The 13,532-nt window shown below is 34.1% G+C and overlaps 1 protein-coding gene across 2 annotated transcripts in view; it reads right to left on the bottom strand.

Moving 5' to 3' along the window:
• The window catches only part of LOC136830297 (octopamine receptor beta-2R-like), a 639,505-nt gene that overhangs the window by 434,589 nt on the left and 191,384 nt on the right, over positions 1 to 13,532 (bottom strand). The gene's annotated exons all lie outside the window — the stretch shown is intronic.

Genomic DNA, 13,532 nt, shown 5'->3' with positions numbered 1-13,532 from the left:
TCCGAACTGCTTGACAAAATTTTGCACACGGTCTCTGTGTCACCCCAGAAAGGTTTATAACTCAAAATCAAACCCATACCTCGTGACAGACATGTTTATTCTCATTTTTCACCTGACACCACCTTTTCTTCTGGCGCTGTCAGAAGTATGATTAATTTATAGCAATAAATCCCTTGTAACATAATTTTTTTATTGGAATTTACGTGAATTTTTATAATAATTTATGATAATAATTAATATAATTGTTTATTAGCTCGATCAAATCTACACTGAAATCCTAAATTGATAATTTCTTTCCATAGTAAGCAAAGCCAAGCACGTGCATGCGTAGTAGTGGCTAAACCCTGTTGATGGTTGGAATTAATTATTGTGCGAATTGGCAACAAGCTTCACTGCATACGGAAGATAAGTTCCTTTTCACGTTGCTTGGTACTGACTGCCTGGAAGATAATGACTGAAAATCCTAGATTAAAACTTTAAAGGAATGTAGATCATTACACTTGGAAATCTTTTCCGAAAGGTACTTGGAGAGTAAATGTATTAGATGCTTACACAACACATCAATTCATACCTTTTGTTGATGTAATCATACACAGTAAGAAATAGTGTTCCCATCATTTAGGAAAATAAAATTATTGTTTATGGTTATATATTATAACGATATATATTCAGTTCTATCTTTTATCAGCGTGTATTTATTCAAAACAATAAATAACTAATTGTCTAAAGTTCCTCCAAGAATGGAAAGATTTTGTTAGATTCATGATTTCATTATTGTATGCACTGACCAAGTTTATAGATGCTGTGTGTGTGTAACTTTATACACAACTCTACAATTAGAAATTTTATGTCATTGTAAAGATAATGAGTTGTAATTTATCATGTAATGTAAAAAACGTCCCTAAAACCAATATAAAAAATGCGTATCACAAGGTGTTTTGCCACTTTTTTCTTAATATGATGAGGGGGTGGAAGGCTAACTCTTGCAGCAATTCACTTAATAATAGGAAAGAAGTAAAAAGGCGTAACAGAGAATATTTCTTATTACAAAAAGACATCTGTTCTCAAACAATATTAAAGAAAGAGTTTAAATTAGAACTGAGGGGTTGGTTCAGTTTTTTATGAATTGGACAGTGAAGTTTACTTTCATTATGATAACACATATAAAAAGACATCACTGGCCTAGGCCTATACCAAATTATTTGCATCACATGTAAATATTGTTTTAAATTTTTATTGTATGATTTGGACCTATAACGCCCTACAAATAGCCTATACATAATTTATTCATATTCTGATCAGAGCGTCTGAAGTGCTTCCCAGATGACATACAGCGGCAAACTGTCATGAAATTGACGCTAACCTGTCTGCATATGCAATTACCTGTCAGTCAATCGGAAGATATTTAGGTAATACCATCAGTTCATCCGTTCTGATGAGCGGACTGTTTCCGCCCGCGAACTGTTGTCTAAACATAAGTTTTAATGGCAGTTTCGATGAGCTGACAGAAGAAACGACAGGTAACCTTGATCATGAACACACTTCCTTAGGTTGTTGAATTCTATAATAGTGAGTGGGTGTGTTGGGAGAGAGTGAGAGGAGAAGAAGAGAGGGAAAAGAGGGGATGTTAGGGAGAAGAAAGCGACAGAGAGAGAGAGAGAGAGAGAGAGAGAGAGAGAGAGAGAGAGAGAGAGAGAGAGAGAGTTTATCAAATGTCATTCAGAGTTTTTTTGGGCAGTGCTGGGTTGGTCAGCTAGTATATATGTATATATAACCATGTATATATGTGTGTATACATATACATATATATACATATATATATAAACGTATATGTATGTATATGGAGATACACATGCATACACGTGTATATATATATATAATATATATATATATATATATATATATATATATATATATATATATATATATATATATATATATATATATTTATATATGAATATATATATATATACATAATTTAAATACATCCTGTCTTACTAATGGAAATAATATATTTTCATATATGTTCGAAGGGGAATTTAAGTTGATAATAAGTCCATGATATCAAAGTCCAAACGCAAAACACCAGTTCGACTGAGTTGATGGGGAGATGTTATCTTATACCTCTCTTTGTCCCGACTGCGTTTGCGTCAATGTAGTTACGCATTTTTGTCGCTGGCGACGGATAGGACGGTGGACTTCGTCCTATCAACTAAAAACTAATCGTAAAATATATTAGAAACGCTCGATTTAAAGGACGTTTTATGGAAATAATCACGGTGATGTGATAAATATCATTTCATATATTTTTATATCCGTGATCTATATATATATATGATATTTAATATATTTTCGAAAGCTATATATAAGGATATATAATATCGATGAATGATCAAATCATATACGTTTATCAATATATTAAATACATCCTGTCTTAACATAGCATTTCTCTCCTTTAACTAATAATAATGACACAAAGTCCTCATCATTCTGTCTCGATCTCCCCCACATCCAAAATACATTTTCTCAATATTTTAAATTTTATACAAAGGTCAAAATAAAAAAATAATATCGAGAAACGCTCGATTTGGTTTATGGAAATACGTGAAGTGGATAATATCATTTCATTATTTTTTATCTCCGTGATCTGACGAGCTATGAAATCTTTTTCGAAAGCTGGAAAGGACTGAAATCGAGATGATCAAATCACGTGCGTTTATCAACTTTGACAGCGTATAACTCTCTCTCTCTCTCTCTCTCTCTCTCTCTCTCTCTCTCTCTCTCTCTCTCTCTCAATATAAATATAAGGCAAATAAAAAAATATATACAGTATATATGCTTATATATAAATATATGCTTATGGATAGATAGATAGATATAGATATATGCATACATACAGACATACACACATATATGTTATATATATATACGTGTGTGTGCGTCTCTCTCTAAATAAATATATAAAAAATACATATATATACATATATATATATGGATAGATAGATAGATTTAGATATATGCATGCATACATACATACATACATATATATATATATATATATATATATATATATATATATATATGTGTGTGTGTGTGTGTGTGTGAGTGAAAGTGTGTATGTGTGTGTGTTTGTATACGTGCTAACGTAGCATGGCCCTCTAAGCAACAACAAAAACAGTTTTTCTCATCTACAAAACAATCATCAAAAAACAAGAAATCATCAAAAAAAGTGGAAACAAATAAATAAATAAATAAAAAAAAAAAAACAGGATCAAATTGCTGACAGTCAGAAGCGTTCACAGCAATTACATTCATTATATTCGGCTATTTTTGAACCGAACGCTCCCGACCCCACTGTATGCATGATCACGCCTCCCTCCAAACGAGGTGACGTTGAGTAGGGGAGAGAGAGAGAGAGAGAGAGAGAGAGAGAGAGAGAGAGAGAGAGAGAGAGAGAGAGAGAGAGAGGGTGTTCTCATGGGATTCCTATTTATAAAACTTTCCTCGGGATTTTGATATTTTCGTCACCTTTTCGCACAGAGAGAGAGAGAGAGAGAGAGAGAGAGAGAGAGAGAGAGAGAGAGAGAGAGAGAGAGAGAGGTTTTTCGTGACTTATCTATCTACCTATCTATATATCTATGTATATATACATACATACACATAAATATGTGTGTGTAGGTATGGAAGACAGAAGTAACGTTAAAGATTATAACAGATGTATCAGTAAGACGAAGGAGAAGGCGTACAGGAGAGAGAGAGAGAGAGAGAGAGAGAGAGAGAGAGAGAGAGAGAGAGAGAGAGAGAGAGAGAGAGAGAGATGGAAGGAAACATAGAGAGAGAAATATGTCAGGGAGAAGGACTGAAGAAAAAAGACTAGAGAGAGAGAGAGAGAGAGAGAGAGAGAGAGAGAGAGAGGCTATCCCTCCCACCTCGCCCAGAACACGTTCCAAGGGACAAATTCTATGACGGAGGCTTAAGGGTAATAATTCGGTCACTTCCTTTCATCTTGCCGACTGAGATTGCGCAAAAGCCGCTCTTATTTGCTCAAGAAAAATTAGGTTATCCTGTGTGCGTTTCCAAACTTCAATAATGCAATTTAAATAAAAAAATATATTACATATACTGATAATTAACCTTTGCACAGAGATATTGCATAACCTGTTCTAGGAAGTCGCAATTCCTTGAATTCCATTGTTGTAAGACAATAGCTAAAATTTTAATGTTAAAGTTGGTCTATAGGTGGCAACTGTTTCCCCATAACCACAGCGTTCTAGCTGGTTAACGAATTCACGAAACCCACACTGCCCTAAAATGGAACACTGCAGTATCTACAAAAATACGAAACTGAGAAAAATGGTATATACTCCCTTACCTTACTACTGATTTTGCAGATACTGCAAAATGGGACCCCCTAAATACTCGTGGAAAGCATTGAAGAATCATTCTGAGACTGCAGTAACTTTTGTATGAGTGTTTCACGAACCCAATAGTTTGCATATCTCAATTTCGAAAATTTTGCAGATACTGCAGTTTTCAATTTCAGGACGTTTTAATGCACACAGACCTCTCCCACAAAATAAAAAAAAAATATCTGTCTACAATGTGAAAGGATTTAGCCCGTGTGACAATGTTAATTTATCTTTGAACTTCGAAAAAAAATTGTCCATAGGCCTAAGCATTCGAATTCTGTTCATGATTAATCGAAATGGTAGCAACTGATATTTATTTTCACGTTGTAAAAATGTTCAGTCAACGTTTTCTTTCCAGGGTTTCATTCATGATTTAATAATTACATAACATTCTTTTTTACATATCTTGGGTGACTCTTATCGACCAAAGAGTAAAATAGCAATATAGGACTTTTGTTTATAGGTCTAGTCTTGACTTTTTTTGGTGAATTTGAGTACCCGAAAAGTATAATTTCAATATAGGGTTGTTTTTCTAGGCATACATTTCTGGTGAATTTTGAAAGTCAAAAAGTTATTTTATTAATAAAATAACCAAGAACACTTTGTAGAAAAGGGTTTCATATAAATATAATTCTATTAGTATGGTTCCCGCTAGACCGACCAAGTTAGAATCTGGAAGTTTAAAACTTTTTGAGAATTTATATATTTGTTAGAAGCCAGAAGTTACAACTCAGCAAAGCGACTTCATCCACCTTAAATAAAGAAGGAAAACAACTAAAAACAAGTAATAAACGCGCCTGAAGTTTCTTCGGCGCAATCGAGTTTTCTGTACGGCCGCTACAGCGTATAGCCAAGGCCTCCGAAAACAGATCTATCTTCCGGTGGTCACGGTATAATGCTGTATGAGCCCCGGTCCATGAAACTTTAACCACGTCCCGGTGGTGGCCTATCCGACTATCCTATACCGTTGCCAGAAGCACGATTATGGCTAAATTTAACCTGAAATAAAATCAAAACTGCTGAGGCTAGAGGGCTGCAATTTGGTATGTTTGATGATTGAAGGGTGGATGATCAACATACCAATTTGCAGCCCTCTAGCCTCAGTAGTTTTTAAGATCTAAGGGCGGACAGAAAAATGCGGACAGAAAACAGTGCGGACGGGCAGACAAAGCCGGCTCAATCATTTTCTTTTACGGAAAACTAAAAAAAAAAAAAAAAAACCGTTCTTTATCGAAGTGTAATTTAACTGACATACGAGGCGAAAGCCTTTCAGGACGAAGCATCAGCCTAATAAATTCGCTCGGCAACCGGACCCAAGATCCGGCCGTTAAATAGATTCAGATGAGAACCGTTCGTCCTGTCTAAGACGGATAGATTCCAGACAGTTATTAGGAACATTTAGGAATCCTGGAAGGATTTCCCTTTGACAGACATCCTGTCGGATCGTCAGACGATCCTTCTGCAGAGGAAATCGCCAGATTTGCAATTAATTAGCGGTCGGTTTAACGTGAGTTATAAGCGGCGTTCGAGCGAGTCAATTCTGGTAGTTTGAAAAAGAGGAGTTTAGCTTCGATCTCTTAAGTTTTGTATAAACAGGGACGGGTGTGTGTGTGTAGTGAATGTATGAATGTATATATGTATATGTGTATATATACATATATATATCTTTATATATATCAATAAACATATATATATATATATATATATATATATAAATATATATATATATGTATTTATATATATGAATATATATAGTATATATACATACATACATATATGTATACATATATATAGTGTTATATATATATGTATACATATATGTATTTTAATATATAATGTATGTGAATATATATATATATATATGTTTATATATATAAATAAAATGTACATTTTATATAAATATATATACCTACATGCATACATATGTATAAATATATATACATATGCATATTATCGAGAAGTGTCGCAGGCTGGACGGAATGTATTTCCGTGGAGCCTAAACTCGACCATCCATATTATTATTCATATCCATAACTTCTGGACGTCTGTCTGAGAACTTTAAATTACATATCAAGGCTGAAGGCCACAGTGTCTTCCTCTGTTCCATAAATTCTGTTTTAGCGGAGAGAGAGAGAGAGAGAGACAGAGAGACAGAGAGAGAGAGAGAGAGAGAGAGAGAGAGATGAGGGAAATAGTATATATATATAAACTTTTTGGAATATATATATATATATATATATATATATATATTGATATATTTTATTTATATTTATATATACATGTCTATATATATATATATATATATATATATATATATATATATATATATATATATATAATATATTATATATATGTATATATAATATACATATACATATATATATAAATATATATATACACATACATATGTATATAATTATATTATATATATATATATATATATATATATATATATATATATATATATATATATATATATATATATATATATATATATATATATTTGTGTTTGTGTGTACAGTACAGTATATAAAAACGTTGGCATTTTCGGTGAATCAGCTTCGTCAGAGGGAATGACGAAAAGGATTAATCAGATTCCACGTCCGTGAAAACCTCCCATGTAAGCTGGCCAGTGACCCTTGAAGCAAGTGACGCCAAATAATTCAAAATCAGTCAACGTCAGGTGATTAATTCCTCGCCGAGAACATTTCGAAAATGTTCGTCAAAAATTAATTTTGTCCAAAAAAAAAAAAAAAAAATTATGGGATAATCGGTGCTTTTTTTTTTTTTTCTTCGTTTGTGACAAAACAATTTTTTAGTTTTCTGTAAAAGAAAACTATTGCGCCGGCTTTGTCCACCCGTCTACACTTTATTGTGTCCGCACTTTTTCTGTTCACCCTCAGATCTTAAAAACTACTGAGGCTAGAGGGCTGCAAATTGATATGTTGATCATCCACCCTCCAATCATCAAACATACCAAATTTCAGCCCCCTAACCTCAGTAGTTTTTACTTTATGTAAGGTTAAAGTTAGCCCCAATCGTGTTTCTGGCAACGATATACGCTAGGCTACCACCGGGCCGTGGTTAAATTTTCATGGGCCGCGGCTCATACAGCATTATGGCCCAGACCACCGAATGACAGACCTATTTTCGGTGGCCTTGATTATACGATGTACAGAAAACTCGATTGCACCGAAGAAACTTTGGCGCATTTTTTACTTGTTTTGAAGTGGGATGGAATCTTACTGGGATTTCAGAAAATTATATTTGAGTTTGTGCTCCATATTTTTGTTGTTGTTGTCAGTATAGAATAATCTTTTGTTGCGACACGCAAGAGGTTTTGAAGAAATAATGTAATTATTTTAATTAACAGATAATTTACAGAGCTGATACCGGAGGGGGTTTCATTTTCTGCGACACAATAATTTTCTTCTTTTAATAGCTTCATTCCAGATTTCGAAATCAACTTTGTTTCTTCCCTACGAACATTTAAATATTGATTTTTTTGCATTGGCTTTCGTTGAATGTTAAAATGATTATATTTTATCTAAAATAGCTAAAAAAAAAGTATCGTTATTCCCTATACTGAGCTCTAAAAATTATAGTATTTTTTTCAAAAAACCTAAAAACGATAAAGATGTCTTCTTTTTCATTCTATTTTTTAATATTATTTTTCAACTGAAAACTCAAATTGCTTCGAGATTATTGTCAAAATTTAGGACACACTGACTGTATGTTTGATATGTGTACATATATTTTGAACACACATGGATAATTAGTGGACAGCGTACATACTGTGCGGAAATTAATATATATCAATCTCTCTCTCTATATATATATATACATACATATATATATATATATATATATATATATATATATATATATATATATATATATATATATATATATATATATATATTTACATATATACATATGTATATATATACATATATGTATATATATATATATATATATATATATATGTATATATATATATATATATATATATATATATATATTTATATGTGTGTGTCTGCGCGTGTATGTGTGTGCGCATTTGTGTGTCTACATAAAATGGTTCGATGCTAAAAAAATATAATTATATGTCAAAGTAAAATAAAGTGTATAATCAAATTTCAAATGCACGTCATAACTATAAAACAAACTATGACTCACATTCTCCTATAAACACCGGACCGCTGACGTACAGAATCTATAGAATCTGTCATTACCCCAAATAAGGTTTGCCCTGGTTGGCAAAACACATAAATAAAAACGCGCCTGTGTTGCTGGGGACTGAGATTCCGGACCCTTGGTCATCCACTGGAAAGAAAAAAACATTCTCGGCACGAAATATCTGACGACTTCGATCTATTTCTCTGGCGTTTTTTTTTTTTTTTTACCTGGCTTTTTTCCTTTTTTTTTTGTCAGTGGTTTGCTTATGTGTTTGTTAGTGTGTGTTTTTTTGCTTTGTTTGTGAGCGATTTGTTTATATCGTTCGTTTGTGGGAGTGCTTTTTTTTCTCTTTGTGGGTGGTTTTTGCAAAATATTTTCTGCTTGTTCCTTTTCAAAAAGAATATTTTGCTTTGCTTGTGAGCGTTTCTCGAGGAATCCTTTGCTTGTTTGTTTGTTTGTTAGACGTTCTGCTTTGTTTGTGAATATCTCCTGAGAAGTATTTGCTTGTTTGTTTTTAAAGTGCCGTTCCTTTGTTTGTGAATGCTTTTTGTAAAATCCTTTGCTAATTTGTTTGTTAAAGAGTCCTCTCCCCTTGCTAAGAAATATTCCCTGGGTAGCCTTCGTTTGACTGTTAGAACGCCTTACTTTGTTTCCAAATATTCCCTGGGTAGCATTTGCTTGTTTGTGGCTTGGAATGATTCCCTTTGTGTGTGACCGTTGCTTGCCTCATAAGTCTTCCCTTTGTTTCTTTGGATTATTTTTATTAAACTTTTTCTCGTTTTCTTTCTTAAAGCAATCTGCTGTATTTAGAGTTAATTATTTAAGAATTAGAGCCTCTGTTTTTCTTAGAATATTTTCCTTTGTTTGTAGATATTGCCTTCTTTGTCTCTGGAAATGCACTGATTCGTTTGTATGGGTCTTGGGTGTTTCCAGATTGTTTGCACGTTTTTGTCACACTTTTCTGTTCCATAAAATTAGTGAAATCTAAGCATACACATATTCACTCTTGGCTTTTGCTTCTGTGTAAACATACATACATATATGTATGTATACATATACATGTGTATGTATGTATACATATGTAGATATATACATACATATATATAATCATATATAATATATATGTATATATATAATTACATATTCATATAATATATATATATATATATATAATATATATATATATATATATATATATATATATATATATATATATATATATATATATATATATATACAGTACATATATCAAGAAAAATTAACATAATTTGAATTTGAAACATGATGCAAAAAAACATCAAACAACACGAACAGGATAAACTGTTATACAAACATACTAAAAAAATATTTTTAAAAACAAGACTAAACGCAATTAACTGATGATTCGTCAATAAGTCGTCCTCTGAGTTTGGTTATCAAGTGCGAACTCTGAGAATATCCTTCAAGCGTGACCTTTGAGGATGGCATTCGAGAATGACATTCGAGAATGAGCTCAAGATCAAATGAAACGTCATTCTGTTGGAGAGTTAAGTAAGTGACACCAGCACTCGAGGGTAACCTTCGAGAAGAGTCTTCAAGGACGACTTTCAAGAATGACTTGACCTTCGGAAAAAGTGTTTGAGGACGACCTTCAAGAATGAATTAGGAGAAAACTATCATAATATTCCTTCTCGCATCTCAAGTCCTTCGTCATTCTGACTTTTCTGCCCCGGAACTTTTTTTTTCTTGTTCCCAGATATATGTTTAATTTTATTTGGTAAAGAATCTTCCTGTTATGAGAAAGTAATTGTTTTATCTTTTAATCTTTCACAGACTGATGAAGGTTTTTGTGTTATAGTGAATTAAGTTATCAGAGTCTATGTCGCCCTAAGTACTATCTTTATTCATTCATTCATTCTTCTTCTTTTTCTCTTTTTCTCATCCTCCTCCTCCTACTTCTTCTTCCTCTTCTTCTTCTTTTTCTCCTCCCTCTTCTCCTTCTTCTTTTTCTTCTTTTTCTCCTCCTTCTTCTTCTTCTTCTTCTTCTTCTTCTTCTTCTTCTTCTTCCTTTTCTCCTCTTTCTTCTTCTTCTTCTTCTTCTTCTTCTTCTTCTTCTTCTTCCTTTTCTCCTCCTCCTTCTTCTTCTTCTTCTTCTTCTTCTTCTTCTTCTTCTTCTTCTTCTTCTTCTTCTTCAAAGAAATCGTCCCATGACCCACTTCCCTTCCATGTCACCAGAGCCACTCTCAACAACAAACAACCCCTCAGAACGCTCTGAAAATTCCGCAGCAGGTAATTTGTCAGGCCTAAAAGATAAATTCCTTTTCACCCTAGCTAAGTAATCACAGGCCCACCTCGACGGAGTCTCCGATTTAATTGAATTCTCAAGTTGGGGGAGGGAGAGGGACTTTGAAGTCTGCTTATTGATCTTCCAAGTGGTGTATTTTGATGTTAATAGACATCTGACTATTTCCCCTCAGTAAGTCTGTTTAACGATATCTTTTCAGTACTGATAAGACTGCTTTTATAGGTAGGTAGATAGATGGAATATAGAATTTAGGCCAGAGGCCAAGCGCTGGGACCTATGAGGTCATTCGGCGCTGAAACGGAAATTGGCAGTAAAAAGGTCTGAAAGGTGTAACAGGTGGAAAACCTCAAAGCAATTGCACTACGAATTAATTGTTAGGAGAGGGTTGAGGAAAGTAAGATGGAAGAAAGAGAATACGAACGGAGGTACAGTAAAAGGAATGGAAAGGGTTGCAGGATTGCTTTTATTTTACTTACGCGAATTTCAGTCTTTCTTTTTGGGATAAAGCTTTTAATAAACTCTATTTTTGTAGGGTGGGTTGCTTTTGTTTTACATCCATATTTTAGGAGTTGGTTTGAGAGAGAGAGAGAGAGAGAGAGAGAGAGAGAGAGAGAGAGAGAGAGAGAGAGAGAGAGAGAGAGAGAGAGAGGATGATCTCTTGAAGGTCCACGCTCCCAGGTGGACCAACGCCTGCAACTTCGGCAGGTAAGTAAAAAAGAAAAGCTGTATGTTTTTCCATACAGTACTGATAATATTGATTTTATTCAACTTACATTAATTTTGGTCTTTCATTAAAAATAAAATATGTTTCACGATATTTTGTCAATACTGATAACAGGGTTTCCTTTTCACTTTTTTGTTCTTATTTCAGTCATTCATTAAAACAGGTGTTCTTGATTTTTGCTTTTGTTTTTTAGTTTTCTGTAAAGGAAAACTATTGTGCCAGCTTTGTCTGTCCGTCCGCACTTTTTCTGTCCGCCCGCAGATCTTAAAAACTACTGAGGCTAGAGGGCTGCAAATTGGTATGTTGATCATCCACACTCCATTCATCAAACATGCCAAATTGTAGCCCTCTAGCCTCAGTGGTTTTTATTTTATTTAGAGTTAAAGTTAGCCATAATCGTGCATCTGGTAACGATATAAGCCAAGCCAAAACCAGCCCGTAGTTAAAGTCTCAGGGGCCAGGCTCATACAGCATTATACCGACACCACCGAAAGATAGATCTATTTTCGGTGGCCTTGATTATACAATGTACAGAAAACTCGACTGCGCTGAAGAAACTTCGGCGCAATTTTTCACTTGTTTAATTAGTTATTAGCTTTGCAATTTCACAGACTGGTTAACTATTTTTGTCTTATCATGCTTATTTCAGTCTTTCATCAAGGAAAAGATCTTGATTTTTGCTCTTCTCGTTGTGCTAATTAATTATTAGCTTTACATTTTCATATATTAATTAATGTAACTTCCGGCATTCATTAGTGATGTCACACCTTCACAATCATGGGTGAGCAAATAAAACCACAGGTTCAAAGTGCGTACCAAACCCCCTTTCAGAAAAATGTACTCCAATTTCTTCCATTATCATGATCTCACGGTAAAAAGCTGGACTAAGGACCAAGCTATTCTGACGTGTCCTAAAGTACTTCTTCCCTGAATATAAGGATACAGAGTTTGGAATGCATTGATAAACAATTGTATTTACTAAAATGCCCCGACCATGCCTTTGTAAAATAAATCTTATAAAGCTAATCAGATTTTTTTTCGTAGGCTCCAGTGAAAGGCCTACAGAAAAATACTGGAGTATCATGGAAATCCCATACTGGTTAGTATCAAGATAGATGGAATGGAATATGGAGTTTAGGCCTAAGGCCAGGCACTGGGACCTATGAGGTCATTCAGCGTTGAAAAGGAAATGGAGAGTAGGTAGGTTTGAAAGGTGTAACAGGAGGAAAACCTCAAAGCAGTTGTACTTTGAAATAATTGTTAGAACGTGGATAGCAAGATGGAAGAAAGATATGAATGGAAGGACAGTAAAAGGAATGAAAGAGGTTGCAGCTAGGGGCCGAAGGGACGCTGCAAAGAACCTTTAGTAATGCCTACAGTGCACCCTGCGAGGTGCACTGGCGGCACTACCCCGATACTGGTTAGTATCAAGATGGTTAGTGGAACATTTTTGAGGAGAAACAATTCTTTATCTTACAGCTGCCCTGGAACAGAAAGACCTTAGGTCATTCACATTTACTGGAAAACGGAGGCGCCTGAAGATGTCAGAGTACATCATACATGAAACCTTGCAAAAGATTTAATAGACGTTATGCAGGTGTCACTGGAAGAAGCCTATCCTATAGAACAGTTGAGCACCAAACGATCGATATGATATATCAAAACTCTTTCCTTCATAATCGTTCAAGTAACACTACAATATAAACTGGAATCGCAGACTGTCTATTATTATCATTAAAATAATTATTATTATTATTTCAGTAGATAAAACCTATTCACACGGAACAAGCACACCAAAGGGGCCATTGACTTGAAATTCTTTAAGCTTTCAAAGAATGTTAGTTTCAACCTCCCACCGCAGCAGACTCCACACTGCGGCAGTAACTGATCATGACACAGTGCCAGTGATTTTTTCATCGCCCTGGGAGAGGCGCGA

This window comes from Macrobrachium rosenbergii, chromosome 46, assembly GCF_040412425.1.
Source record: "Macrobrachium rosenbergii isolate ZJJX-2024 chromosome 46, ASM4041242v1, whole genome shotgun sequence".
NCBI lineage: Eukaryota > Metazoa > Arthropoda > Malacostraca > Decapoda > Palaemonidae > Macrobrachium > Macrobrachium rosenbergii.
Note: the sequence above shows the minus strand (reverse complement) of the source record. Positions and strands in the feature narration are given on the sequence as shown.